This window comes from Littorina saxatilis, linkage group LG10 (genome assembly GCF_037325665.1).
Source record: "Littorina saxatilis isolate snail1 linkage group LG10, US_GU_Lsax_2.0, whole genome shotgun sequence".
Classification (NCBI taxonomy): domain Eukaryota; kingdom Metazoa; phylum Mollusca; class Gastropoda; order Littorinimorpha; family Littorinidae; genus Littorina; species Littorina saxatilis.
Window position 1 is genome coordinate 45,848,613 of NC_090254.1, and position 10,000 is coordinate 45,858,612.

General features: G+C 47.0%; 1 protein-coding gene across 3 annotated transcripts in view; it reads left to right on the forward strand.

Annotated features, from left to right (window-relative positions):
• Positions 1–10,000, forward strand: part of LOC138978952 (receptor-transporting protein 3-like) — a 294,059-nt gene that overhangs the window by 97,142 nt on the left and 186,917 nt on the right. The gene's annotated exons all lie outside the window — the stretch shown is intronic.

Consider the following 10,000-nt stretch of genomic DNA (forward strand, 5'->3'; position numbering starts at 1 on the left):
GTAACAGTGCCAGAGAGGAACTGCACTGTCTCACGCATGCGTGAATCTCCCTCCTACTTTGGTCCGGTCTCCTCAGGGTGTTGAAGACTGCGAGATGCTGACGTTGGTCCGGTCTCCTCAGGGTGTTGAAGACTGCGAGATGCTGACGTTGGTCCGGTCTCCTCAGGGTGTTGAAGACTGCGAGATGCTGACGTTAGTCCGGTCTCCTCAGGGTGTTGAAGACTGCGAGATGCTGACGTTGGTCCGGTCTCCTCAGGGTGTTGAAGACTGCGAGATACTGACGTTGTCCTAAATAAAATCTACTTTTTTACATACTTACCAGGATACATAAACATTAGCATAATAAATGTCATGCAACTGATCGTGTTATGCCTCAGCGATTGTATCGCGTGTCGACAGTGTGCTCGGATATACAACACACTGAGACCGCCCATCCTCTTTTTGTTTGTTTGTTTGTTTGCTTAACGCCCAGCCGACCACGAAGGGCCATATCAGGGCGGTGCTGCTTTGACATGTAACGTGCGCCACACACAAGACAGAAGTCGCAGCACAGGCTTCATGTCTCACCCAGTCACATTATTCTGACACAGGACCAACCAGTCCTAGCACTAACCCCATAATGCCAGACGCCAGGCGGAGCAGCCACTAGATTGCCAATTTTAAAGTCTTAGGTATGACCCGGCCGGGGTTCGAACCCACGACCTCCCGATCACGGGGCGGACGCCTTACCCCTAGGCCCATCCTCTGCCACTGTTACTTTCTAAGGGTAATTTACATATTACTTCCCTTTGGTTTTTTGATATCCAACACACTGCAAAGACCGCCCATCCTCTGTCAGTGTTGTTTTCTAAGGTAATTTACATATCTGTTCTACACACGCGAAGGATAATGAGAATAATGAACCCAAGTTTTCCATTTTAGCCACTAGTTTCCGGTACATCATGTTTCTTGCATACAGCCCGTGTTAAGCCCAAACTGTACAGACATTGCCCGTGTTAAGCCCACACTGTACAGACATTGCCCGTGTAAAGTCCACACTGTACAGGTATAGCCCGTGTAAAGCCCACACTGTACATGTATTGCCCGTGTAAAGTCCAAACTGTACAGACATTGCCCGTGTTAAGCCCACACTGTACAGACATTGCCCGTGTAAAGCCCACACTGTACAGACATTGCCCGTGTAAAGCCCACACTGTACATGTATTGCCCGTGTAAAGTCCACACTGTACAGACATTGCCCGTGTAAAGCCCACACTATACAGACATTGCCCGTGTAAAGCCCACACTGTACAGGTATTGCCCGTGTAAAGCCCACAATGTACAGGTATAGCCCGTGTAAAGCCCACACTGTACAGACATTGCCCGTGTAAAGCCCACACTGTACAGACATTGCCCCTGTAAAGCCCACACTGTACAGACATTGCCCGTGTTAAGCCCACACTGTACAGACATTGCCCGTGTTAAGCCCACACTGTACATGTATTGCCCGTGTTAAGCCCACACTGTACAGACATTGCCCGTGTTAAGCCCACACTGTACAGACATTGCCCGTGTTAAGCCCACACTGTACAGACATTGCCCGTGTTAAGCCCACACTGTGCAGACATTGCCCGTGTTAAGCCCACACTGTACATGTATTGCCCGTGTTAAGCCCACACTGTACAGACATTGCCCGTGTTAAGCCCACACTGTACAGGTATTGCCGTGTTAAGCCCACACAGTAGAGGTATTGCCCGTGTAAAGCCCACACTGTACAGGTATTGCTCGTGTAAAGCCCACACTGTACATGTATTGCTCGTGTAAAGCCCACACTGTACAGGTATTGCTCGTGTAAAGCCCACACTGTACAGGTATTGCTCGTGTAAAGCCCACACTGTACAGGTATTGCCCGTGTAAAGCCCACACTGTACAGGTATTGCCCGTGTAAAGCCCACACTGTACAGGTATTGCCCGTGTAAAGCCCACACTGTACAGGTATTGTTCGTGTAAAGCCCACACCGTACAGGTATTGTTCGTGTAAAGTCCACACTGTACACGTATTGCCCGTGTAAAGCCCACACTGTACAGGTATTGCCCGTGTAAAGCCCACACAGTACAGGTATTGCTCGTGTAAAGCCCACACTGTACAGGTATTGTTCGTGTAAAGCCCACACAGTACAGGTATTGCCGTGTAAAGCCCACACTGTACATGTATTGCCCGTGTAAAGCCCACACTGTACAGGTATTGCCCGTGTAAAGCCCACACTGTACAGGTATTGCCCGTGTAAAGCCCACACAGTACAGGTATTGCTCGTGTAAAGCCCACACTGTACAGGTATTGTTCGTGTAAAGCCCACACAGTACAGGTATTGCCCGTGTAAAGCCCACACTGTACAGGTATTGTTCGTGTAAAGCCCACACTGTACATGTATTGCCCGTGTAAAGCCCACACTGTACATGTATTGCCCGTGTAAAGCCCACACAGTACACGTATTGCCCGTGTAAAGCCCACACTGTACAGGTATTGCCCGTGTTAAGCCCACACTGTACAGACATTGCCCGTGTTAAGCCCACACTGTACAGGTATTGCCCGTGTAAAGCCCACACTGTACATGTAAAGCCCACACAGTACAGGTATTGCCCGTGTAAAGCCCACACTGTACAGGTATTGCTCGTGTAAAGCCCACACTGTACATGTAAAGCCCACACTGTACAGGTATTGTTCGTGTAAAGCCCACACAGTACAGGTATTGCCCGTGTAAAGCCCACACAGTACAGGTATTGCCCGTGTAAAGCCCACACTGTACAGGTATTGCCCGTGTAAAGCCCACACAGTACACGTATTGCCCGTGTAAAGCCCACACAGTACAGGTATTGCCCGTGTAAAGCCCACACTGTACAGGTATTGCTCGTGTAAAGCCCACACTGTACAGGTATTGTTCGTGTAAAGCCCACACAGTACAGGTATTGCCCGTGTAAAGCCCACACTGTACAGGTATTGTTCGTGTAAAGCCCACACAGTACAGGTATTGCCCGTGTAAAGCCCACACTGTACAGGTATTGCCGTGTAAAGCCCACACTGTACAGGTATTGTTCGTGTAAAGCCCACACAGTACAGGTATTGCCGTGTAAAGCCCACACAGTACAGGTATTGCCCGTGTAAAGCCCACACTGTACAGGTATTGTTCGTGTAAAGCCCACACAGTACAGGTATTGCCGTGTAAAGCCCACACAGTACAGGTATTGCCCGTGTAAAGCCCACACTGTACAGGTATTGTTCGTGTAAAGCCCACACAGTACAGGTATTGCCGTGTAAAGCCCACACAGTACAGGTATTGCCGTGTAAAGTCCACACAGTACAGGTATTGCTCGTGTAAAGCCCACACTGTACAGGTATTGCCGTGTAAAGCCCACACTGTACAGGTATTGCCGTGTAAAGCCCACACAGTACACGTATTGCCCGTGTAAAGCCCACACTGTACAGGTATTGCCCGTGTAAAGCCCACACTGTACAGGTATTGCCCGTGTAAAGCCCACACTGTACAGGTATTGCCGTGTAAAGCCCACACAGTACAGGTATTGCCGTGTAAAGCCCACACAGTACACGTATTGCCCGTGTAAAGCCCACACAGTACACGTATTGCCCGTGTAAAGCCCACACTGTACAGGTATTGCCCGTGTAAAGCCCACACTGTACAGGTATTGCCCGTGTAAAGCCCACACTGTACATGTAAAGCCCACACTGTACACGTATTGTTCGTGTAAAGCCCACACTGTACAGGTATTGTTCGTGTAAAGCCCACACTGAACAGACATTGCCCGTGTAAAGCCCACACTGTACAGGTATTGCCCGTGTAAAGCCCACACTGTACAGGTATTGCCCGTGTAAAGCCCACACAGTACAGGTATTGCCCGTGTAAAGCCCACACTGTACAGGTATTGCCCGTGTAAAGCCCACACTGTACAGGTATTGCCCGTGTAAAGCCCACACTGTACAGGTATTGCTCGTGTAAAGCCCACACTGTACAGGTATTGTTCGTGTAAAGCCCACACTGTACAGGTATTGTTCGTGTAAAGCCCACACAGTACAGGTATTGCCCGTGTAAAGCCCACACTGTACACGTATTGCCCGTGTAAAGCCCACACTGTACAGGTATTGTTCGTGTAAAGCCCACACTGTACAGGTATTGCCCGTGTAAAGCGCACACTGTACATGTATTGCCCGTGTAAAGCCCACACTGTACAGGTATTGTTCGTGTAAAGCCCACACTGTACAGGTATTGCCCGTGTAAAGCCCACACTGTACAGGTATTGTTCGTGTAAAGCCCACACTGTACAGGTATTGCCCGTGTAAAGCCCACACTGTACAGGTATTGTTCGTGTAAAGCCCACACTGTACAGGTATTGTTCGTGTAAAGCCCACACTGTACAGGTATTGCCCGTGTAAAGCCCACACTGTACAGGTATTGCCCGTGTAAAGCCCACACTGTACAGGTATTGTTCGTGTAAAGCCCACACTGTACAGGTATTGCCCGTGTAAAGCCCACACTGTACAGGTATTGTTCGTGTAAAGCCCACACAGTACAGGTATTGCTCGTGTAAAGCCCACACTGTACAGGTATTGCCTGTGTAAAGTCCACACTGTACAGACATTGCCCGTGTAAAGTCCACACTGTACAAACACAGCTAGGTCACTGTAGAAAAGACGACTTGATACAAACTAGGCATTGCCTTTATATGACCAGGACAGCCCTTTCCCCTTGTTGTTGTAAATATATTGGTTTAATTGTCCCAAATAGCCACACAAGGCTCAAAGCCGTTTGGGGAAATGCAGTTATCGTTTGGATTGTCGATGAGTCAGTTGTAACATATACCCTACATAGCAGACGTCGTTTGTATACCTGCTCTTTCGCTGGTGGTAAGAACCTAAGTTTTGTTTGCTACGATCGTGTGTATCCCAGTATAGGGGTAGCCAGGTATAGGGGTAACCTGGCTACCACTATAATTACTCGCTACCCCTATACCTGGCTACCCTTTGATTTGATTTGATTTGAGGTACAGGTGTAGCCTCGTATAGGGCTGGCGAGTTATAGTGGTAGCCATGTATACGGGTAGTCAGGTATAGTGGTGGCCATGTATACGGGTAGTCAGGTTGGTCCCCGCCCCCCCCCCCCCCCCCCCCCACCCACCCATACCCCTATCAGGTTGTAAGCAGCCAGCTGCACAACACTCTACATTCCTCACCAGAACCAGGTCGGCTTTCACGGCACATATTTGTCCGCATCAGATATAAGATTGTTATCGGCCGCGGAACATCTGCCACACATATATATATGATACCTGTACCTTGCTGGCAACATGACCCAGGGCCCAGTATCACGATCACACTGCCAACAACCATCCTCCTCCGTCCCCCGCGACTACTGTTACTACCACAACTACTACTACTGCTACTATTTCTACTACTACTGACGCCACCTACAGGACTGTGAACGTAAACATTCAGGGTATCTCTCTTTCTTTAAACTGGCTCCACCTACAGGACTGTGAACGTAAACATTCAGGGTATCTCTCTTGCTTTAAACTGACGCCACCTACAGGACTGTGAACGTAAACATTCAGGGTATCTCTCTTGCTTTAAACTGACGCCACCTACAGGACTGTGAACGTAAACATTCAGGGTATCTCTCTTGCTTTAAACTGACGCCACCTACAGGACTGTGAACGTAAACATTCAGGGTATCTCTCTTGCTTTAAACTGACTCCACCTACAGGACTGTGAACGTAAACATTCAGGGTATCTCTCTTACTTTAAACTGACGCCACCTACAGGACTGTGAACGAAAACACTAAGGGTACCTCTCTTGCTTGATGCCCTCATTTGTCGTTGAGCTAATACTCGTAGCTCTTATGCCTGAGGCCGGAGAGTGAAAGAATGAATTGCACTTTGTTGTGTTGTTTAGTCCATGTCTATTTTGGCCAAGTGTATTATGCGGAGAGCGTGTGTTAATGATTGTGTACCCGGTCTATATAGACAGTGTGTGTAATGTGTACCCGGTCTTTATAGACCGTGTGTGTAATGTGTACCCGGTCTATATAGACAGTGTGTTATGTGTACTCGGTCTATATAGACAGTGTGTATTATGTGTACCCGGTCTATATAACTCATAACTCATAACATTTTATTGATCCAACAAAGGAAATTAAATTGGTCATCAGCACATATAGGTCATCAATTAATAATTATAAAAGAATAAGAGAAGAAAATTCATAAAACCCATGATAACAAAAAAAATATCTAAAGTAATATATGTACAACTACAATACCCTTTTTACTTGCACACTTGACACACCGACACACCAACACACATGCATACATACCTACATACATACCTACATACATACATACATACATACATACATACATACATACATACATATACTGTTCAAAAAAGAAACGCATAGCTTGTAATATTTGGTTAATTTAGTTATATGGCTACAAGGATATCCACCAAACTGCAGAAAATGTTTATCTGGTCGTCGACCTTTCGTCCATTGCCACAAGTGAGCTCTGCACGTGACGCATGCGTTATCAGTGGCTACAATGTCAAAATTGCTCATTTGGCATGACCACTCGTCATGCTTCAGTGTAATCTCGTGAAACTCGGGGAATATTGAGCTCTCACCATGTCTTCCAAAACCCATAAAAGCGGATTGTTCGCCACAAAGAAATCAGACGACAATTCAGCGACGAAAGATGGCCCGATTGAGCAGAGAAGACCGCCAAATTGCATTGGGTCGTTTACAAGCAGGCCAAAGTCAAAGTGCAATCGCCAGGCACTTCCACGTGTCCCAGAGCACCATCAGTAGACTGTGGGTCAGGTTTCAAGCCACTGGCTCCGTTGCTGACTTGCCACGAGCGGGAAGACCAAGGGCGACAACTGCTGCTCACGACCGCTTCATACGGCTCCGCCACCTCCGGAATCGTTTCCTGTCGGCCTCATCTTCTGTCCAGGCTCTCCCCGGGCCACACCGATTATCGGACCAGACCGTGCGGAACCGCCTGCATGAAGCTGGTTTGAGAGCTCGCAGACCTCACAGAGGAGCTGTCCTCACCCGCCGCCATCGCCAGAACCGAGTGCAGTGGGGCAACCAGCACCTTCGCTGGACCGTCCGGAATCACTGGAGACACGTGTGGTTCAGCGACGAGTCCTACTTCCTGCTCCAGCGACATGATGGTCGGAGGAGGGTCTACCGGAGAGTAAACGAACGTTACGCGCCCAACTGTGTGGATGAGGCACCCGTTCATGGTGTGGGGGGCGATCAATACCGCTGGAAGGAGCACCCTGGTGCACGTCCAAGGGCGCATAACTGCCCAGCGATACGTGGAGGAAATTCTGCGCCCACACGCCCTTCCTCTTCTGGCTGACCAGGATGCCATATTCCAGCAGGACAACGCTCGCCCGCACACAGCACGACTCACCACCCAGTTCCTCACCGACCACCATGTCCAGGTGCTTCCCTGGCCATCCATGTCGCCAGACATGAACCCGATAGAACACCTCTGGGATGAATTGGACAGACGTGTGCGCAGGCGAGAAGAAGCGCCGGCAAATCACCGCGATCTATTGCAGGCACTTCAGGAGGAGTGGGACACCATCCCACAGCAAGATATCCGGCATCTGATCCAGTCCATGCCCAGAAGGTGCCGGGCAGTTGTTGTTGCTCAAGGCAGTCACACCCCTACTGACTTGACAGCCTCGGCACCCAATCGTATTGATTGACTGATTGATTTGAAGATGCAAATGAACTGTGTGTGCATTCAACTGTGTCCATACCAAATTTCAAACAAATAATCTAAATATTGGATTTTCTGTTAATTTTTTCGAAAAATAAAACAAATTTGGCAAGTAGCAACTATGCGTTTCTTTTTTTGAACAGTATACATACATACATACATGCATTCCATGTTAAAGTGTAGTTAAGAACATCACAGTAATTGACAGTGTGTTATGTGTACTCGGTCTATATAGACAGTGTGTGTTATGTGTACCCGGTCTATATTGACAGTGTGTTATGTGTACTCGGTCTATATAGCCAGTGTGTGTTATGTGAACCCGGTCTATATAGACAGTGTGTTATGTGAACCCGGTCTATATAGACAGTGTGTTATGTGTACCCGGTCTATATAGACAGTTGTTATGTGTACCCGGTCTATATAGACAGTGTGTTATGTGAACCCGGTTTATATAGACAGTGTGTTATGTGAACCCGGTTTATATAGACAGTGTGTTATGTGTACCCGGTCTATATAGACAGTGTGTTATGTGTACCCGGTCTATATAGACAGTGTGTTATGTGTACCCGGTCTATATAGACAGTGTGTTATGTGTACTCGGTTTATATAGACAGTGTGTTATGTGTACCCGGTCTATATAGACAGTGTGTTATGTGTACCCGGTCTATATAGACAGTGTGTTATGCGTACCCGGTCTATATAGACAGTGTGTTAATGTGTACCCGGTCTATATAGACAGTGTGTTATGTGTACTCGGTCTATATAGACAGTGTGTTATGTGTACCCGATCTATATAGACAGTGTGTAATGTGTACCCAGTCTATATTGACAGTGTATTATGTGTACCCGGTCTATATAGACAGTGTGTTATGTGTACCTGGTCTATATAGACAGTGTGTATTATGTGTACCCGGTCTATATAGACAGTGTGTTATGTGTACCCGGTCTATATGGACAGTGTGTTATGTGTACCCGGTCTATATAGACAGTGTGTTATGTGTACCCGGTCTATATAGACAGTGTGTGTTATGTGTACCTGGTCTATATAGACAGTGTGTGTTATGTGTACCTGGTCTATATAGACAGTGTGTGTTATGTGTACCTGGTCTATATAGACAGTGTGTTATGCGTACCCGGTCTATATAGCCAGTGTGTGTTATGTGTACCTGGTCTATATAGACAGTGTGTTATGTGTACCCGGTCTATATAGACAGTGTGTGTTATGTGTACCCAGTCTATATAGACAGTGTGTTATGTGTACCCGGTCTATATAGACAGTGTGTGTTATGTGTACCCAGTCCATATGGACAGTGTGTTATGTGTACCCGGTCTAAATAGACAGTTGTTATGTGTACCTGGTCTATATAGCCAGTGTGTTATGTGTACCCGGTCCATATGGACAGTGTGTTATGTGTACCCGGTCCATATGGACAGTGTGTTATGTGTACCCGGTCCATATGGACAGTGTGTTATGTGTACCTGGTCTATATAGACAGTGTGTTATGTGTACCCGGTCTATATAGACAGTGTGTTATGTGTACCCGGTCTATATAGACAGTGTGTTATGTGTACCCGGTCCATATGGACAGTGTGTTATGTGTACCTGGTCTATATAGACAGTGTGTTATGTGTACCTGGTCTATATAGACAGTGTGTATTATGTGTACCCGGTCTATATAGACAGTGTGTTATGTGTACCCGGTCTATATGGACAGTGTGTTATGTGTACCCGGTCTATATAGACAGTGTGTTATGTGTACCTGGTCTATATAGACAGTGTGTATTATGTGTACCCGGTCTATATAGACAGTGTGTTATGTGTACCCGGTCTATATAGACAGTGTGTGTTATGTGTACCTGGTCTATATAGACAGTGTGTGTTATGTGTACCTGGTCTATATAGACAGTGTGTGTTATGTGTACCTGGTCTATATAGACAGTGTGTTATGCGTACCCGGTCTATATAGACAGTGTGTGTTATGTGTACCTGGTCTATATAGACAGTGTGTTATGTGTACCCGGTCTATATAGACAGTTTGATATGTGTACCTGGTCTATATAGACAGTGTGTATTATGTGTACCCAGTCTATATAGACAGTGTGTTATGTGTACCCGGTCTATATAGACAGTGTGTTATGTGTACCCGGTCCATATGGACAGTGTGTTATGTGTACCTGGTCTATATAGACAGTGTGTTATGTGTACCCGGTCTATATAGACAG